Raw genomic sequence first — 20,936 nt, 5'->3', positions numbered from 1 at the left:
GAGATGAAGAGTGTGATTTGTCATCTTTGTATCATGTCACACATTTAACTCACCTATAGTTTGATTACAAGCAGCTCATTTAAAGAAGGGAAAAGTGTTGTGTGCTCTCTTCAGTAGTCAGTGTCTGTAATGAAGTATGATGCCAATAATCACCCCTCTCAAGTGGATCATGCTTGTCGTCCGCGAGTCGTTCAAGGGAGAGTCAGATTGTGTGCTGCAGTTTTGCGAAGCTCAACAGGACCCAGAGATGGGTTGACAGATGGAGGCAAATATTGGAGTTGGGAAGACTACTGGAAGGCTTGTGGATTTGGTCCTCAACAGTAATTTGGCCTGTCTTAACTTAACTTTGAAATTACTTTGTTTCAGTCTATGGGCCGGACTACATTGATTTACGCTGACATTATACTTTGCGGCTTCATTCTCCAAGGGTGTGTGGGTGATGGTGCAGCGTGTGATAGCTGAGGAGGGTGAATTAGATGTGCTGCAGTCAGTAGAGCTGGTAAGTAGTAGGGTAAACATCCCCTGTCAGAAGTATTTAAGGCCTTCAGGATATCAAACAGTGTGGTAAAAATATGGCCGTTGATATCTGAGGATTGGATCACAACTTTCCCATTTACTTACAGGCTCGAGTGCAGCTCACATTTGTGGCTATGTTGGCCTGAGATAGTAAGTTATTTCCAGCAGGATATATCCATAATGAAGGGCAGAGGTTAGGTCAGTTTAAATAGAACCCTGTCTGAAACTAGTATTTGTTCCTGATTCAGGATTTTTGTTGGCCATCAGGGATTCGTGCTTGGTTGATTTGTAGGTAGTTTTGAATTGACCAGGTGGGGAATAGAATCTGTGATGTGCTGACTTATGCATCCTGGAGTTTAATGTTCTACAAGGCTCACATTCACATTGGTTTAGGCTTTGAGAAAATAATAGGATGGCGTTTGTAGACTATTGGTCTTAACAAGCAGCTCCAATACAGGATACTTCAATATGCAGCCACAAAGCATCACTCAGTAGAGAGAGAAAATGCAGTCGTACAATGTCCCTTTATCGGATAAGAATACGGCTAGTATGACTTCACACTTAGTTAACAGTACAGTACAGTAATGCTTTGTGCAATGTCGGCATGAGCGTGAACAACCTTCCAGAGCTCAAATCACATGCATGTGCTAAATTACCTAAGGTGTAACATTATCATGAGTGTGGAGACACTTTTAGGAGCCAAACCACATTTCGGTGCAAAAGTCACATTTATGAGTTCAAACACAGGTTATTGCAAAATCATCTTTGCTGCTAAGTCATCCAGAGTGTAGCATCACATTTAGGTTCAAACTCAAAATGGTTTAGTTTAATATGTAACATTAGGTGTCAGTGTAACATCAGCAAAGGGTGGAAAATATTTAAGAGCACACATTACATTTAGAATGAATATCAATTTTAACTGCAAATTCTTACTTTGTTCATCACAAGCAGGATTGTGGTATCACACATAGGTGCAAAATCACATTTTGGAGCGAACACAGATTTAGGTGCAAAATCATAGATGGGGCAGCTTCAAACAAAGGTTGGAAGCAGTTTCAGGAGCACAAATTCACCTCCTTTGTAGTGTGTGCTGGATCCTTTGCTTCACCACTAATGGCCTGTAACGAGGAGAACCCTTTAGACAGGTGTTCTAACAGAGCCAATAACAAACAGTGAGACTGAAGTACTCCTCTGATCACATCCAAAACGTGAATTACACTTTCTTCAAGAAATATCTAGACTTAGTTTACCCAAACAAACAAATGGCTGAAGGGGATTTACTCAAAGCTGCTATCTGTAAATGTTTTTGGTGTTAATGAAAATAGATTGTAGTTAAATGTCAGACTTAAAAATGTATAATAAAAATAGTAATATAATTCAATTTGCTGCTTCATTGCTCCAGACCACACAAATAAGGTCTTCCAAATATTGCTCTATCTATGAAAATTACTAAAGGGATTCTCATGAACCACAAAGTGTGTCACAATTTGGCTCTTGCAGACCTGAACACAAAACTATTCTATCACTTGACAAAAGGAAATCTCAGCTAGGCCAATAGTGACCCCTGACCAGCCCAACGTACTTCCTTGTAGATGTGTCACAGCTTCTGCAATGGTATTTCACACATTCTACTTATTTCTATTCCACATTAGTTTTACTGATATCCAACTAGGTTTCTTCAGGGAACTAAAAACTCATCTGCCTTTACTGAACACCAAGCTTACCACATAGCCATCTTGTTCCTACCTGAGCCCACTGCATTCCATATAAATATGAGTGTAACTCTTCTTGAGGTGGTTGCACTGTTCTCTGCACTAAACCATAATGTATGTTATTTCAGGCAGCCTCTTTTTTTAATCTTTCAAATGTCTTTTGTGGTTTTAGGATTGAAAGCTGCCTTGTGCCAAGGTGTTGGCGCAGCATGGAAGACAGAGCCTAGAGTGTAAACAGTAGAGTACACACTGCGTACACTTAAGGAGTTGGCAGTTCACACTGGCGGGCTTCCACAAAGCAATAAGTGGTGTGATTGTAACTGGTCCGACGGGTGTCTGTTTTTATGTGAGGGCTTCACAACTTTTACTAAGTTCATTTGTGCTCACAATGTACACAGCGGCTACACATGGTTGCACATTCCATCACAAAATGGGCATATTAAAACAGAGCAGTTAGTGAAGAGGTCAGACACAGAGTTTATATAGTAGCAGGGACAGGCGTTAGGTTGAGTTGTTTACTTCTACAATGTACAGTTACCAACTAGTATCTTGGCGTCAGAAATACATCACAACATTATATTTACTCTAACAGATATGATGAGTAGTGCAAACCTGAAGCAGCAGGTTTTTGGTCCAACGCATGTGGCGGGTCATACTTTGGATGGAATTTTTTCTTATCATCCTGGCCTACAGTTTACAAGCCTCTTGCCTCTTGTATGGTCAGATCATGCGGCCGTTCAATTTGAGTTGACATTTATGACCCAACGCGCAAGTGGTCCTCACCCGAAAGGTCAAATAATAACCAGAGCCTGGAATAAAATTGAGGGGCCTGCCTTGAAAGAGCTTCTTACCTCCACAGCCAACCAGGTGCCGGCGGGAGGAGAAGAGGCCGCTATGGCATACACTAAATGGCTTGAGAAAGTGTGTGATAAATTAGCCCCCAAAAAATCTTTCCTTCCTAAACGATCGCAACCGTCTGCCCCATGGTACACAGAAGACTTGAGAAGTCACAAACTCATTTTCAAACGCTTAGAGCGAACTTGGAGGAAGGACTATATAGAAACAGATAAAAAAACTCTACAAAATTGGATTGCAAAAGTATAAACAACTTCTTTTCGTAGCTAAACAAGAGTTCTATGCAGCTCGTATTGATGTAGCAAAAAATTCTGTAAAATAATTATTTAGAACTGTTTCTAGCCTGACTACTCCACGCCTCTGCTATAGTGGAATCAAGACAAGATCTGTGTGAGGAGATAGCCAAATTCTTCTTGACGAAAGTGGAAACTATCTTCTCAGCATTTTGCGGTCCAAAGAATACCACGCTAAATTCTGCAAGCGAAAAACCCAAGCCCTTAAAAGTCCCTACTGATACTCTAGACACATTTGTGCCAGTATCTCCGGACACTTTTGAGAAGCTGCTTATGACAGCTAAATCAAGCTCACCCTATGATCCATGCCCGGTAGCAGTAGCCAAACTGGCCCCGGATCCTATTGCTCGATCATTGTCATCGATTTTAAGGGCATGTGTGAATCGGGGCATTTCCCTACCTGTTGGAAATTGGCCTCTATATTGCCCCTTCTAAAGAAACCGAGTTTGGATCCCAAAGACCCTAATAATTTCCACCCGATCTCGCGTCTTCCGCTTCCAGCCAAATTGGTTGAAAACATTTTGAATAGTCAACTTAGCTCTTTCTTGGCTACAACACAAGCCTTGGACCCCTCCCAGTATGGTTTCAGAGGAGGACACAGTACAGAGTCTGCTCTCATTAAGGCCACACAGGAGATTAGAGAGGCCGTGGATCGGGGTGGAAGGGCAGCCCTGATCCTGCTGGATCTGTCCGCAGCCTTTGACACGGTCCATCATGGTATTTTGATGGACCGTTTAAAGGAGTGTGGGATCCAATATCAAGCCTGGGAGCTGTTAAGCTCGTTTTTATCTGGTAAAGGACAAACTGTTGCGCTGGGTGGTTATCAGTCCAAACCCTTTTCATTACCCTGTGGGGTTCCACAGGGATCCTCCTTGAGCCCTACCCTGTTTAATACTTATGTTTCAGGGGAGGAGCCTAGCGCGCAACCAAGATGGCCACGTAGGTGCGAGGCTCCCGAGGACCTCCACGACCTCCTGAATTAATCCTGGCTATATCCTGTCCTTGTTGAGGGGACTGTATCGGTGAACCCGAGCTGAGGCGCCACCCGTTTTTCGTTTTCGAATCGGACCCCGGACACCGGTGGGAGCACCGATTGAAGGTTGCGGCCTTCTCCGCGCTGGCCCCCCGGATTGGAGTAGTGGGGCGATCCGGGGACAAAGCGAACAACAGCGGCGGGCAGGGCTGGGTGACTCGCGTATCCCGCGCTTTCACTTTCGCTTTTGCGCTCTCCTTGCCCTCAAGCGAGGTAGGGTTGCGGAGCGGGGTGCGGTGGTGTGGCCTTGTCCAGGTGCCCGGCTGACCCGCCGGCTGTGAGTCGTCCTGCGGTCCAGTGGTCGCCCTCCCCCCCCCGGAACCCGTGAACTGGTTTATCGGCCCTTTCGAGGAGATTGGCACGACGGTGGGAGAGCAGGCATGTCCACCAAACAAGATGGCGACCGGGCGAAGGTGAAGACGACCCGCCGTGGCCCGGCGCATCAATCCAACAGTATGGACCGCTACACCCTCCAGAAGGGATCTCCGGAGGCATCGCGCACATCCCCGGCGGGCCCGACGGAGGCATCTGCTCAACCGGTGGATCTGACCCTCCGGGACGTCATGGGCGCCATCGCAGAGATGAAGGCCTCGGTGGACCAGCGCTTCGACACCCTAGCGCAAAAGATAGACTCGGTCCTTGTGGATGTTAGCCTTGTGAGGGCTGACTTGTCCAAAACCAACGACCGGGTCGATTCCCTGGCCCACACCACAACGAGCCTCACGACGGACGTGGTGGCCCTCCAAAAGGAGGTGCGCCGGCTTGGCCAGGCGAGCGCCCTGATGGACCGGCGACTGGAGGATTCCGAGGGTCGGGCCCGGAGGAATAACGTTCGCATTGTGGGGGTGCCGGAGGGACGAGAGGCGGAGGCGGCAGATCTTTTTGTGGAAGAATTGATCCTTACCCATCTCCAGCCCCGGGGGCTGAGTAAGCTTTTTGCGGTGGAACGTGCTCACCGGGTCCCTGGGGGCAGACCTAAGGCCGGTGCCCCGCCGCGGCCTCTCATTGCCCGGATTTTTAACTTTCGGGACAGAGACGCTATCCTGCAGACCTCCAGGCAACAGGGACCGGTCAAGCTTGATAACATGGATGTGCATTTCTACCCAGACTTTACTCCGGCGGTCCAAAAACAGAGACTGAGTTTTCTCGGAGTTAAACGTCGCCTACGGGACCTGAACCTTAAGTACTCAATGCTTTTTCCAGCTAAGCTAAGGGTGGAGGTGGATGGTCGCACGCACTTTTTTGACCGACCCGAGGCGGCTGGGGACTGGTTGGACACTCTGCCTGGTGGTTGGGGGGGACTTCAATGCGGTAGTTTCTGGGTCTATGGATCGTCATCCCCCTAGGGACCTCCCCCGGGCACAGGCCTGGCTGTCCGGCCTTTTAGATACATTGGGCCTGGTGGATTGCTGGCGACTAAAGCATCCCGCACAGCGGCAATACACCTTCCACTCGGGTGCCCATGGTAGCCTCTCGCGGCTTGATTACATCCTTGTCCCGGCGGCCTATGCTGGGAGGGTGGGAGAGGTGTGCCATCTGGCGCGGGGCATTTCAGATCACTCCCCATTACTGTTACATTTCGATGTCTTCCCGAGGGGGGAGGGCAGGGTGGCTCCAATCAATGCTTGGTACTTGCGCGACCCCACTATTCGTGCCGACTTGATCAAATCCTTACAGCGATACTTTGATGAGAATGTGGGGTCTGTCCCTTCGGCCATCTCCCTGTGGGAGGCTTTTAAGGTAGTTCTCAGAGGGGAGGCCCTCTCCTTTATCTCCCATGCCCGGAGGCGCGAGCGGGAGGAGGTAACCCGGGTGGAGGCCGAAATTGCGGAACTAGAGGGTGACCTGGGGAGCGGGGTAACGGACGCCAAGTTGCATGTTCTGCACCTCAAGCAGGCGGCCTATAGGGCCCTCGTCACGGAGGCGGCCAGGGGCCTCAGTAGAGAGCAACAGGGGCGATTGTATGATGTGGGTGATAAGGCTGGTAAATTGATTGCGTGGTTGGACAAGAGGGAGAGAGCGAGTCGTGTGGTTCCTTTGATTGAGGGGATGGATGGTGTGCGTGTCACCGAGCCGGAAGCCATTGTCTCCTGCTTCGCGGATTACTTCCGCGAGGTGTACTTCCCGGTTTCTCCCTGCTCGGAGGAAGATTCCCATGCCCTGCTTCGGGACATCGCGCTGCCCTCCCTTACGGTGGAGGACAGGGATTTGCTGGACGCTCCTCCCACCTCGGACGAAATTGCCCTGGCTATTCGCTCGGTCGCATCCGGCAAGGCCATGGGCCCCAATGGTATCCCCATCGAGCTTTACAAGCTGCGACCGGATGTACTGGCGCCCCACCTGCGCGCGATGTTCCTGGCAGCCCACTCGCAGGGTTCCCTCCCGCCGGACCAGCGTCTGGCCACAATCGTGGTGATCCATAAGGAGGGGAGACCCCGTGAGCGGGTTACATCCTATAGGCCTATCTCGCTCTTGAACGCGGAGCCCAAAATCCTCGCCAAGGTGCTGGCCAACCGGCTGGTCGGCGTGGTGGGCGATTTGGTCCACCAAGACCAATCTGGCTTTATACCCCATCGCAACACGGCTCTTAATCTGCGACGCTTGCACGGGGTGCTCGCGCGTGTCCCGTTTGTGCGGGAGCCGGCCATCTTGGCGTCCTTAGACGCCACCATGGCGTTTGACACGCTTGAATGGCCATACATCTGGGCGATGCTGGCGAAATTTGGATTTGGACCGCGATTCATTAGCTGGGTCAAATTGTTGTATTCGGGCCCATTGGCGCAGGTGGTGGTGAATGGGCGGGTCTCGGCCCCCTTCGCGCTGGGGCGGGGCACGCGTCAGGGTTGCCCCTTGTCGCCGCTCCTGTTTGCATTGGCCTTGGAGCCCTTGGCGGAGTGGCTGCGGTGGCACCCCTCTATCCGTGGTCTCCGCTGGACCCCCGAGCATGAGGACCGCGTGTCCCTCTACGCCGATGATATCCTTTTGTATCTCGCCTCCCCGCGTAACTCGCTGATTGTCCTGGTTGATGTTTTGCGCTCCTTCGGTCGTAACTCAGGCCTTGTCATCAACTGGGCGAAATCCTGCGTATATGTGCTTTCCGGGGAGGCTCCGGCCCTACCACGGGACTGCCCGATCCAGATTGCCTCCCAGGGGTTCCGGTACCTGGGTATATATATTACTCTAGACCCGGAGGCCCGCTACGAGCGGAACTTGCTACCCCCCCTCCAGCGCTTGAGGGAGGACGTTGCGCGTTGGCGGCGTCTTCCGCTTTCGCCGCTTGGCCGAGCGGCCTTGTTTAAGATGATGTCCTTGCCGCGCTTTCTGTACGCGCTTCAGAACACTATGGACTTGGTTCCGGCGCGCTACTTCCGTGAGGTGGAGAGCCTGCAGCGGCGCCTGTTCTGGGACGGGAGGCCGCGTATTGCTCTGGCTAAATTGACGCTCCTGTGGTACGATGGGGGGGTTGCCCTCCCGGACATTAAACGGTATTACTGGGCCTCCCAGCTAGCTGCGATTAATCATGGCCTTTACGGGCCCGCCCTGAACCCGGCATTTGAAATGGACAAGATGCTCCTGCCCTGTGGCGATTACAATCGAGCGCTCTACTCTGGCGCGCCCGACTCCCGTCTGACGGGACCGACGCGTGTCATGGTGCGTGTCTGGCACGCGGCTAATGCAGCTATGGGGTGGAAGGACCGTTTGACCCGGGCGTCACCGCTATATGCGTCTGAGAGGTTGGGCTCCCTGTGGACATCGAAGGGCTTCGAGAAGTGGGACACGATCGGAATCAGCACAGTGGGAGATCTCTGGACGAGGGGGGGATTCAAAACTTTTGAGACGCTGCAGACGGAATTTCAGCTGCAAGGCAGTGAGTACTTTCGGTACTTACAAGTCCGCCACGCGCTGGGCTCCGTCTTCCCTGATGTCGCGTCCATTCCGGAGTCTTCCCCCCTGGAGGACAGAGTGCTGGATGGCCATGTCCCAGACAGCACGATCTCCCTTATATATAAAAAACTGATCAACGACAGATCGTGCCTGCTGACTAGTCTCCGCGAGGCCTGGGTTGCCGACGGGCTGGAACTGGACGACGAGGACTGGATTTCCGCGGTGGCCTCTCCGAAGGAGGTGGCCATCCCGGCTCGCCTTCGCTTCGTCCAGCTTAAGATCCTCCACCGGGTTTACGTGACGGGGCCAAGGCTTCTACGTATGGGCTTTGCTGGTGATGGATTGTGTAAGCGTGGCTGTGGTGCCTTGGCAACTTTCATGCATATTCTGTGGGAGTGCCCAAAGGTGGAGCGATTCTGGCGTGGTGTGCATGAGGTCCTGCGTGTGGTGACGCGTGTCGCGCTGTTGCCTGAAGCGAGGAGATGCTTGCTGAATGTGTGGGAACCAAATGACTATTCGGTCCCGCAGACGCGGTGGGTGACTCTGGGATACATGATAGCTAAGCGTGACATTGCTCAATTGTGGGGATCCCAGAGGCCCCCGGCGGTGTTGGCCTGGAAAGAACATATGGATTGGTGTATGTTTCGTGAAAAGGTAGTGTATGTGGCGAGGGGTAAGCCTGGGGCGTGGGTGAAAATCTGGGGCCCCTGGAACGCCTACCGCGGGGGTATTTGTGAGCCGCCACTGCTACCGGCTGCCTCACCAGCTCCGTCCCCCTAGCCGACCCCCTCCCTCAGCCGTGGGCATGTGGTTCCCCAGTCCCTGATCTATTCCCATTCCCCTCTTCAGAGTTTGGCTGCTGGTTGGGATCCCCCACTTAAGGAGCACGTGCCGTCACTTTGGATGGCGGGTTGCCTTGCGGGTGTGGTTTTTTGTGTTGTTCTGTTTTGAAAAAAGGAAACCGTATTGTGGGCTTGGAGTTATGTGGCCTGCGCTATTGATATCTCCTGATTTACCAATCTGCACCGCCAAGAGACTCTTACTGTAGGTATGTCATATGCTTCTGCCACTCTAGCGGCCGGCCGGATGGTTGTAGGCCCATACCTGTAACCTTTTTAAAATGTAATAAACGGTTTCAAAAAAAAAAAAAAAAAATACTTATGTTTCATCCTTGGCCCCCATTATTAAATCATTTGGGTTTGGTCTTACTTCCTACGCGGATGATACCCAAATTGTGGTGTCTCTGCGACTGGGCAAGGATACAGGTATAGATAAACGTTTCCAACCCTGCATGCAATCAGTTGGGAGATGGATGGCAGAGAATTGTCTGAATCTTAATTCAGGCAAAACTGAAGTTCCATTGTTTGGAAAGGATACCAACTTTACGACACCTAATTGGTGGCCCGACTCGATGGGCTCTCTCCCTTTGCCTTCGAAACAGGTAAAGAATTTAGGTGATGAGAGACTCACCTTTAGGGATCAGATTAATGCAGTAGCTTCAACAACTGCTTATGTGCTAAGAACGGTCAGGAAAGTACTGCCATTCCTACCCCAGAGCAGTCGTAAAACAGTGGTCACAGCCTTGATACTGTCTATGTTGGACTACTGTAACAGCCTGCATCTCAATATTCAACAAAAAAGTATGAATAAACTCCAGCTGCTGCAAAATGGAGCGGCGAGACTCCCGACGGGTATTCTAAATTCTCCCCCATCTCTAAGGAAATACAGAAACTGCACTGGTTCCCGTTATGGAGTCGAGTGCGTTTCAAATCACTTTGTATGGTTTTCAAAGCTCTTCATGGTACAGGCCCAGACTTCTTAAATCGGCTGTTCCAGTGGTACATTCCAAAAATAACATGTCGCTTGCTGGGGGCCAAGCTGGTCTCCATACCGCATACGAAAAAAGCTTTGTGGGGGGGCAGAAGCTTTGCAGTTTGTGAGGCGAAAGCCTGGAATGGCCTTCCATTTCACTTAAGAAATGCCACTGATCTTTTACACTTCAGGACGGGTCTAAAGACCTGGCTTTTTACTGAATAAATCCTTTTCCTCCTTGCTCATTGCCTTCAGGATAAATAATATAGCGCCAGGACACCCTCGGGTAATCGCTGAGCTTTATAAAAGTCACTAACATAACATACCATATGGATATTAGGATATGTGTGGTGGTTTCTGTTATTTTTGTGTCGTGCCTCTTTGTAACCTCTATACTCACAGAGTGCTACATTATCCTGCTCATTAGGTGAATTTGGAAATGGTGCTTGCTGTTGATTAACAAAAGAGGCAGGTCAGGTCTCTCACCAAATTGTAGGGAAGCGATTTGAGTTCTAAAGCAGTGAATCTGAACAGAAGAGAATGATTCTCCTATACTGAAGCAAACTAGGTGTGCATGGTCATCTGAAGACTTGATATACCAAACCCCTACATTAGAAATACCGGGTACACTATCGAGCCTTCTTACATATTTGCAGTTAAGAGCTGTAGGCTGTCAATCCTCAACTCATGTTTGTGTCCAGCACGATAATACTAGTGATAATGGCACATTAAAGGTTAGACTTGGGAATTTGTTCAAATGTTCAGGTTTGCTTCATGATCATTGAAAACTTATCAATTAGATTACTTGTTCCTACTAGTATACGTTGATTAGAGCCAGGAGTGTCTGGTTGAGTTCAGCACATTACTTCCTTACAGATTTAATTGATTAGCATTAAAATCCAAGACTTGGTGACACTTTGGCTTGTCTTTAGGTTGTTCCAAAATGACATCACATACCTTTGCTTGTCAAGCTGATGTCATTTTATCAGTGCAGTTCCAGTGGCTCACATGGCCTCAAAAAATCCAGGATAAATGTTGTCCCGTGGGTGAAGCAAAGAGTGAAATTACCTGAAAGTGTAATACAGAATATATTACAAGTAAAAAGACCAAACAACTTGTGTAATATCTATGGAAACATGATCACACACCTGTGGACTTTGATATTTCAAACAGGGTTTTTGACGTATGACCTTTGACATCTGCTTTCGGCAGGTTATCATAATATGTTTTATAGTTAAAATTATTTATGCTATTAAAGATTGCAAGCTCTGGATTTTTTTTTACTATGCTTGGATAGTCGGTCAATAAGGTAAATAGGAAAGTAAAAAAATCCAAGCACTAGAAAACAAAAAGACATACGCACCCTTCATTACTTAATCTAATCTGTCTCTTAATTTTCGCTCCTGTTCGACCTAGATTGGTCGTAGCATTTTGCTATCACAATAAAGTGTCTGCCAAGTCAACTAAATTCCTTAAGAAAAGTCATGAAAAGAACCTGAAGCAAAATACCTATTTAGCAACTTTCAGAGGTCCTGGAAATCCTTGCCTCCTATCTGAATCTGCCAAACACTGCAGACTAACTAGTACACAAAATTAACAAAAGCCATTGTAAACAACCCAGTACCACTATAACTAAAAGTCATCAAAGAGAAATCCCCATGCATCAGGTTACTCAAAAAAATTCATCATCAGCACAAGAAAAGTCAGGACGTTAGAAAAAATTTGATAGAGAGAAAAATCTGAACAGTCTTTGAAAGTACTCCGAGAACAGAGAAATACTTACAAAAACCTCACACAATGAAAACCAAATTCTACAGGACAAAGATTAATGAAGTCTCTCTTCCAACAAAATGCTGTGCCAACCCAATTCCTATACCAAAATCCCCAAATAAGATTTTACATTAAAAAAAATATTTAAAATAAACAAGGACATTTTCAAAAAAGCTGAATGTGCCTCTCACGTCTAGTGTACACAAAAGAACCATTTCTTTGTGGTCTGTGTTTTATAATTTCAAAATACGGGACCTTTGCAGATTTTCTTCTCCAGCAACTCTTCTTCTTAGGCAAATGACCGAATACCTACATCTATACTAAAAAACAATTAAGAACAAGGCATCTCCCCTCTCATACTTATAAATAGTCAACGCATTGCTCAGAAAACTTTCCCATCTGCTCTGAAATCAGGCCAAATCACCCGTCCAAAGCTAGATGCCAATGATATTCAACAGTATCTAACTAAACTTTCTTACCCTGACAAAGTCACTGTGAAAGCACATGCCACGCAACTACTAAATCACGCCTGTTAAACACCTTCCTAACTACGACCAATATGGATTCCGTTTCAAATGCAGTACATGAACCACTACAATCCAGATAATGGATGATGCAGTAAACATATTGACTGCTGATGATGCCTGACTTTCGGTAAGGCTCAAACTTTTAGTAGCATTCAGCACACTTGACAATCATTCACACACTGAATGCCAGAAAGGATGTAAAATAAGTGTTCTAATTTAGTTTCAAATCATTTCGATCATCAGAAACATATTTCTAAAGCTGGTCTCCTCTGAGGGAAATGCACACCCAATAAAACTGAACTCCCACAACGTTCCATCCTGTTTCTCTAACTATTCAACTTGTGTATAGGATGTCTTACCTCAATTCTGCAAGTGAGACCTATCCATATACATCAATATGACAATAATACCACGCTTTACCTTCATGTCTCTTACCCCGCTATCATACCAAACCAAAAGACTTTTGTAGAAAAAACTGTGCTATATAAATATTATAAATCAAAAAATAAATAAATCTGGTGATTTTGTGTAGCAATAGACCACAAAGGCCACTTTGGTAAACCATTATCTTTGCTACCATTAAACAATTCTCTTTGTTACCATTGTGCCTTAGAAGTGTACAATTCATACATCTTATTCTCATCACGTCTTATTCTTATGAACATCTTGGGAAACACATATTGTCTGTAAACACGTTTTACTTAGTCTAGCACGTTATCAAAACTTGCCATATTAGCTAGGAGGGAAGAGAATCATTGCAAACACAAGGAGATGACGGACGGAGCGCAGAAACTTTTCAGACACTCACCCCCAGGCACAGATCTGGGTTTAATCCATCATTTCTTTAGCTCACTTCGCCACCCCAGTTAGGACACAGCTATATACAAATCAGCCTTGACCCTGTGCCTCATGGGAACAGTCCAGCTCGAACTGCCAAGCCATGCCTTCCCTGGACCGGAAAGAAGCATCCTGGGACCGGTTTCGGGCTAACAGTACCTCATCAGCCAGGCTTGCTTGAATCCAGTGGCAAAGTGAGCAAGGGACGCACGTCTGGGCATACCCTGCCAACGTAGGGCGAACAAAGCAAACACAAGGAGATGATGGATGGAGCGCTGAAACTTTTCAGACACTCACCCCAGTCACAGATCTGGGTTGAATCCATCACCATTCTTTGGCTTCCTTCGCCACCCCAGTTCAGACACAGCTATTTGCAAATCAGCCTTGACCCTGTGCCTCATGGGAATAGTCCAGACCGAACTGCCAAGCCACGTGTTCCCTGAACCAGAAACAAGCATCCTGGGACCGGTTTCGGGCTAACAGCCCTCATCAGCCAGGCTAGCTTGAATGCAGTGGCAAAGTGAGCAAGGGACCCACGTCTGGGCATACCCTGCCAACTAAGGGCAAACTAAGCAAACACAAGGAGATGACGGACGGAGAATCATTGTGCTAGTCGTCATTCTGAAAGAAGACCGCTGGACTTAGATGTAGAAGAAAGTCAGGGCTGCACTCACAAAAGGAAGCACAGAAAAGGTGTGCAGGCTAGGTAAATTCACTCACAGTGGTGGAGAATATATTGCAGGATTCTGTTATAATATTTTTTATAAGATAGGTATATTCTTTGAATTCTTTTTTTTACTATTTAACTATGCTAATGTTCATTACCATTGTAATTATTCCTTTCCATTTTTTGATATACTAGTCTAATATAGGCTTATAGTCTGCTGTTGAGGGCTATACTGAAGTACTGGGAATTTTAAGCCCAGCGGTGCAGGGGAACACACCCTAAGACTTCGGGTTCTTCCTGTTTCAGACCAACAGAAACACAGAGTCTTCTGGGTGAAGTCAAAGATCAGTTTATTGGCTGCAGACCAATTACAGGTATCCGAGAAGTACAACACAGTGTATGTTCTCAGGAGACTGCTTAAAGTTACAGAAACGAGCTTCTCCTTAAATACAAAATATCATGCTTCAGGCATACATTCCTTGTTTTATGGTATGGTCATTCGCATGTATCCATTACAAACGAAAAGGCAGAGTCATGATGACTATCCCACATTCCAGTTAAGCCAGCCCACAATTATTTACCCAGCGAGGCTCAGATCCCACATCAGATATCAACAGGCCCCAATAAACACGGGCATCTCCTGTTTGGAAAACAAGCCATAAAGCAGGAAGAGTCAGGTGTGAAAGAGATTAGCCGGAGGCTCGTGTGGGATGAAAAGGCTTTATGGTGTGTCAAACCCTGATGCTAATCACAGGTGGCCATAGGACTGGGAGCTCGTGAGACCGGACTGACCTGGGGCAGCGGAGCCAAGCTGCACAGGTCACAGAGAAGTCAAACAGAAAGTACATGTGTTCTAAAGGCCCGTACTTGTTTGCAATGTGTAGCCTATGTGAGGGCAACCATAAGATGGCCACCGCTCTAAGATGGAACCCACGTAGTCAATGTATAATATCATATACACAGTGTATTTATAGCTAAAACGTTATACAAAGCACTTGTACATACCGCATTGACCATTCGCGGTTCGCTAATACCGGAATAGACAGGGGTAGGGCCCTGCCTCCCACGCGGTCCCAAATTCTAAAGTACCACAATACTGGTTCTTAAAGGCCCTTAACCCAAGTTGGGAGAAGTCCTTTAACAACTGGTATAGCCCAAGGGGAAAGGGCTATAAAGCTATTAGAACATTCCACCCACTAAGGGTAGAATGTTCTAAATTAAAATGGGAGAAACATGAAGATCAACATTGGAATGTTGAAGCTCAAGCTTATACCAGCCGTTATAAGCCCTGGGCTACTCCATTGGCTTCAATGGAGCTCTCAACATTCCAATGTTCTAATATTCAATAGACAATAGCGAGCTATAAGGCTATATATAGCCTTATAGCTCTTCTGCGTCAGGCTATACCGGTTGTTAAAGACCCTCTCCCTCGTTATAGGCCCTCACCTGCGACTTGGATATATATCTCGGGGCTCAGGGCCTTTAACAACTGGTAAATCCCTCGGCAGCGGGCTATAAGGCTATAATAAAGATTTGTGGCTAACATATTCATGTTTCTTGACTTCTCAGAACTTAAGAAGGGGTCTGTATAAAACAACCACTGTAAAATCTCAGGCAGGTCTGCACAGTCTCCATACTCGCTAGTGCTGTCATTAGTCAATAGGAGGTTCATCGAGTTCTCTCAAAGACTCAAAGTCTATCTCCACAAGACTAGGGGCCCAAAGAGATCCATGAGGAGGGCTGAAACCTAGGCTGGCATCATACTCTCTACTGTATGGAAATATCCAGACCACAGTATTTGAAGTGTAAGGCAGCAAAACTACACCCATCGCTTTGCAACCAGTATAGTTGCAGTACATCATTTGAATTTAGAGATGGTTTGAGCAACATTGACCTAACAGAAGAAAAATAATTAACTCTGTTGCGTTTATCATCATATAGCCTTCGGTAGAGTCCTCTGCAGATGTCGAATTCAGAGGGGGAGATTTACTAAGATTTTGCCCCATGTTTGCTTTACAAAAGTGACACAAAACAGCGCAAAATCTTGTTTTTCCTAATTTACTTTCCAGCGTTAAACTTGTTTAGCGCTGGAATAACATAAAAGTAACGCTAAGCAGTGCATAACTCTGCTGCGCATAACTCTGCTGCGCATAACTCTACTGCGCATAACTCTGCTGCGCATTACTTTGCACCATGGGGGCGAGCCAAGGGTGGTGCAGGGGCGTTCCCATGCAACCAGCCAAGGTTTCTCATGCTAAACCCAATTTACTAAATACCGTAGATTGGGTTTAGCGTGAGAAAACTGCGCCTTTTTAAACTAGGCACAAGGAAGGAGAAATGCTTTCATTTCTCCTTCTTTTTCCGACTATGTATTCGTGCTGCACTGTGCAGCACACATGCAAAGTGGGAAAAGCTCTCCCTTGTGTCTAGGCATCACATTTTGTACAGTAAGCGTAACCTTCCTGTACATAACTTAAGCTAGACACACACACACACACACCGTAGCGCTATGGCGCTAAAGTGGAGCGTGGCGCACGGCAGCTGTAATCAGCGCTGGCGCAAGGGAAAGGGGAGGAGAGAACCATATCTTTGAATATATGGCGCTCTCCTACTCCCTCCCTGTTGCGCAACGAAGCGCAGCCTCGCGGGGGGCTGTGCTGCGTTGCATGGAAATTCGGTATATCTCCCCCAAAGTGTTTTAATGTATTTTTCCCATTGATCTTCCCTTTAGGGTACTTAATGGACTACCAATTATACATGTTTCTAACTGGATGAATTTTTTTTTACATCTGTTGAGCAGCTATGGAGAACATCGAGTAGAGCTGTTTATTGCTGTGTAAGGATGTCTATTTGGTTTCAGTCCATATTTTTATTTACACAGTAGAATTGTCCTTTTTTGTCAGCTGGACAAGTATTGGACATCGCCCATAAAACAAAATGCCCCTTGGTGACAGGAACTGCAACCACAAACGTGCACGATAGTCTGCTAGGAGCCTGTAGTATGCATTTTATTTCAGGTTGGTGGGTGGTGGTAAGTAGCAGCTGAAGGTCGGTCCTTATCTTGTCTTGATTGCGCCTGGTTGGGTGATAAGTGTAGCGGTCTAGTTGTTGTCACGTCACGATGACGTGACGCAGGCGGCCATGTTGGCGCCGGGGGGTGCGCGCGAGGATTAGCGCGCTGAGCAGCGAGAGGAGAGTGAGTGCCGGCCGACGCTCCTCGGTACCATTACACATGTACGCTAAATAAATATAGCGGTAATATACAACGTGCCTCGAGTGATTATTAAGTAACATCACAGTGGCGACGAGGTCGGGACAGAGACCAGACCGACGCGGGAGCACAGGAGAGGGCAATACTCCACGTGGCCCCACGAGGCGAAGGAAGACACGCAAGCAGGTCACTAGGCCCAAAACGGAACACCAGACAGGCCTGCCTGGAGCGGTGGAGTCACGGAAAACGTCCTAGTCACCCACGTTGGACGATCCGAGGTACGGAGCATCCGAGGAGCGTGGCAGTGCCACAGCACAGCACACGAGCTGCATATAGGCCACAGGGACGACACTATCCACAAACGGCCAAGAGCACACGCGCCACCTTCACACATACCCACGTACGGGGAGCGCTGCGCTGGCTACCAAAGAGGAGGAAGTGGGGTCTAGTAACAAGAGCCCCCAGAGAATCAAGCACACAGGGAACAACAACAACACCCCAGGCAGCCCCCCGAGCAAGGCCACCGACGGAACGAGCGCCAAGGAGGTAAAGATGAGTACCCCGGCAGGGTATGCGATTGCACCCGTGCAATTCTTAACGAAACCCGGAGACCCACTGATGAAATGGGAGGACTGGAAGGAATATATAGACAATTTCATAGGGGTCCTGGAGGACGAAAATGAAGAGAAATTCACTCCTCAGAGGAAAAAACGCATCCTGCTACTAAATCTGGGCCCAGAAGGACTGAGAATATACAAGAGTCTAGCACCAACGAAGAGAGAAGACACAGACGACGATGTGTATGCGCATGCAGTGGAGGACCTAGATGAGCGATACCGCCCCGCCATCTGTGTTTCAGTGGATAGATATAACTTCCAGCAAAGGAAACAAAAGGTGGGGGAATCCATCGAAGAGTATGTAGCAGCGTTGAGAAAGCTAGCAGCCCCGTGTAAGTACGCACTGTGGGAAGATGAATTCATAAAAGACCAGGTGGTCATGCACACCACTAGTGCAAACGTGCAAGACAAGCTGTGGGCGAGTGGGGACACCACACTCAAAGAAGTACTGGTCATAGTGAAGAGGGCAGAACTCGCGAAGAGGTGCGCTGATGCTAAAAAAAAGGAGGCGGTCACCCCAACCATGGTGAACAGGATACAGGAGGGAGATCACCGCAAGGACCAGAAAAACAAACAACCCATAGCCAAAGGGACTAGCAGAGTGCAAGGGAAACAAGCGAACAGTGAGAACAAGAGAACGTGCTACAGGTGTGGAAGTTGGTCCCACGAAGCCCATGACAGACGTTGCCCGGCATTCCGAGCCAAATGCCTGCACTGCGGTATCATAGGTCACTACGAGAAGGTGTGTCGGAAGAAACAACAGAAAGGAGTGGTGAAATATGTTGACCAAAGCGAAGAAGACCTGGAGGAAGCCACAGAGGAAGAAGTGGTCACCGTCTTATGTATATACGATCAGGTATTGAGCGTAGACGACAAGAGATCAACCAAACCAGTCCTAGAGATGTCCATGGGCGGCATCACCATTTCAGTAGTGGCAGACACCGGATCCCCATTTACCATTATACAGAGAGCGGTGTGGGAAGAAAAGTTCCAAACCAAGTTGGGCCCTGATCTGGAGAAACTAGACATACGACCAGTTACCTATAATGGGGATCGCATTCCCATGCTAGGCTTCCGACGTCTACTGTTCGAGTTCAGAGGCCGATCAGCGTGGTGTAAACTATATGTGGCTGAGAAAGGACCCTCCGTCCTAGGATGGTTAGACCAGGGCGACCTAGGCGAAACACGTGTCCAGGGATGGCTAATGCGACACATACTTATTCTTACACTTCGTAGCATAGGCGTACTCGCCGTCGCTACTACATCGCCCACAGTTCCATGGGGCAACTTGCTGGTATGACGAGCAGTGTGCGGCCATTTATACCCAATTCATTACGGCTCTCTTGAGCTACCGGACTGACGAGTCTTTGACCGGCACCTGCGCGCCTTGAAAGGTACTTTACCTATTTTTAATTGCAGGCAGTCTACACGGCACCCCTCTACACTTACCTACTCCCTGCTGACGAGAGGCAACTACCTCGAAACACGTGTCCAGGGATGGCTAATGCGACACATACTTATTCTTACACTTCGTAGCATAGGCGTACTCGCCGTCGCTACTACATCGCCCACAGTTCCATGGGGCAACTTGCTGGTATGACGAGCAGTGTGCGGCCATTTATACCCAATTCATTACGGCTCTCTTGAGCTACCGGACTGACGAGTCTTTGACCGGCACCTGCGCGCCTTGAAAGGTACTTTACCTATTTTTAATTGCAGGCAGTCTACACGGCACCCCTCTACACTTACCTACTCCCTGCTGACGAGAGGCAACTACCTCGAAACACGTGTCCAGGGATGGCTAATGCGACACATACTTATTCTTACACTTCGTAGCATAGGCGTACTCGCCGTCGCTACTACATCGCCCACAGTTCCATGGGGCAACTTGCTGGTATGACGAGCAGTGTGCGGCCATTTATACCCAATTCATTACGGCTCTCTTGAGCTACCGGACTGACGAGTCTTTGACCGGCACCTGCGCGCCTTGAAAGGTACTTTACCTATTTTTAATTGCAGGCAGTCTACACGGCACCCCTCTACACTTACCTACTCCCTGCTGACGAGAGGCAACTACCTCGAAACACGTGTCCAGGGATGGCTAATGCGACACATACTTATTCTTACACTTCGTAGCATAGGCGTACTCGCCGTCGCTACTACATCGCCCACAGTTCCATGGGGCAACTTGCTGGTATGACGAGCAGTGTGCGGCCATTTATACCCAATTCATTACGGCTCTCTTGAGCTACCGGACTGACGAGTCTTTGACCGGCACCTGCGCGCCTTGAAAGGTACTTTACCTATTTTTAATTGCAGGCAGTCTACACGGCACCCCTCTACACTTACCTACTCCCTGCTGACGAGAGGCAACTACCTCGAAACACGTGTCCAGGGATGGCTAATGCGACACATACTTATTCTTACACTTCGTAGCATAGGCGTACTCGCCGTCGCTACTACATCGCCCACAGTTCCAGGGGGCAACTTGCTGGTATGACGAGCAGTGTGCGGCCATTTATACCCAATTCATTACGGCTCTCTTGAGCTACCGGACTGACGAGTCTTTGACCGGCACCTGCGCGCCTTGAAAGGTACTTTACCTATTTTTAATTGCAGGCAGTCTACACGGCACCCCTCTACACTTACCTACTCCCTGCTGACGAGAGGCAACTACCTCGAAACACGTGTCCAGGGATGGCTAATGCGACACATACTTATTCTTACACTTCGTAGCATAGGCGTACTCGCCGTCACTACTACATCGCCCACAGTTCCATGGGGCAACTTGCTGGTATGACGAGCAGTGTGCGGCCATTTATACCCAATTCATTACGGCTCTCTTGAGCTACCGGACTGACGAGTCTTTGACCGGCACCTGCGCGCCTTGAAAGGTACTTTACCTATTTTTAATTGCAGGCAGTCTACACGGCACCCCTCTACACTTACCTACTCCCTGCTGACGAGAGGCAACTACCTCGAAACACGTGTCCAGGGATGGCTAATGCGACACATACTTATTCTTACACTTCGTAGCATAGGCGTACTCGCCGTCGCTACTACATCGCCCACAGTTCCATGGGGCAACTTGCTGGTATGACGAGCAGTGTGCGGCCATTTATACCCAATTCATTACGGCTCTCTTGAGCTACCGGACTGACGAGTCTTTGACCGGCACCTGCGCGCCTTGAAAGGTACTTT

General features: G+C 48.2%; 1 long non-coding RNA gene across 1 annotated transcript in view; it reads right to left on the bottom strand.

Moving 5' to 3' along the window:
* Nucleotides 1-20,936, bottom strand: part of LOC146799341 (uncharacterized) — a 115,829-nt gene that overhangs the window by 65,230 nt on the left and 29,663 nt on the right. Inside the window, exon 2 of the long non-coding RNA XR_014968887.1 lies at nt 11,064-11,174. This is a non-coding gene — a long non-coding RNA (uncharacterized LOC146799341). The remainder of the gene's footprint in view (nt 1-11,063; nt 11,175-20,936) is intronic.

The sequence above is a fragment of the Triturus cristatus genome, chromosome 9 (assembly GCF_964204655.1).
Source record: "Triturus cristatus chromosome 9, aTriCri1.1, whole genome shotgun sequence".
Taxonomy (NCBI): Eukaryota; Metazoa; Chordata; class Amphibia; order Caudata; family Salamandridae; genus Triturus; species Triturus cristatus.
Note: the sequence above shows the minus strand (reverse complement) of the source record. Positions and strands in the feature narration are given on the sequence as shown.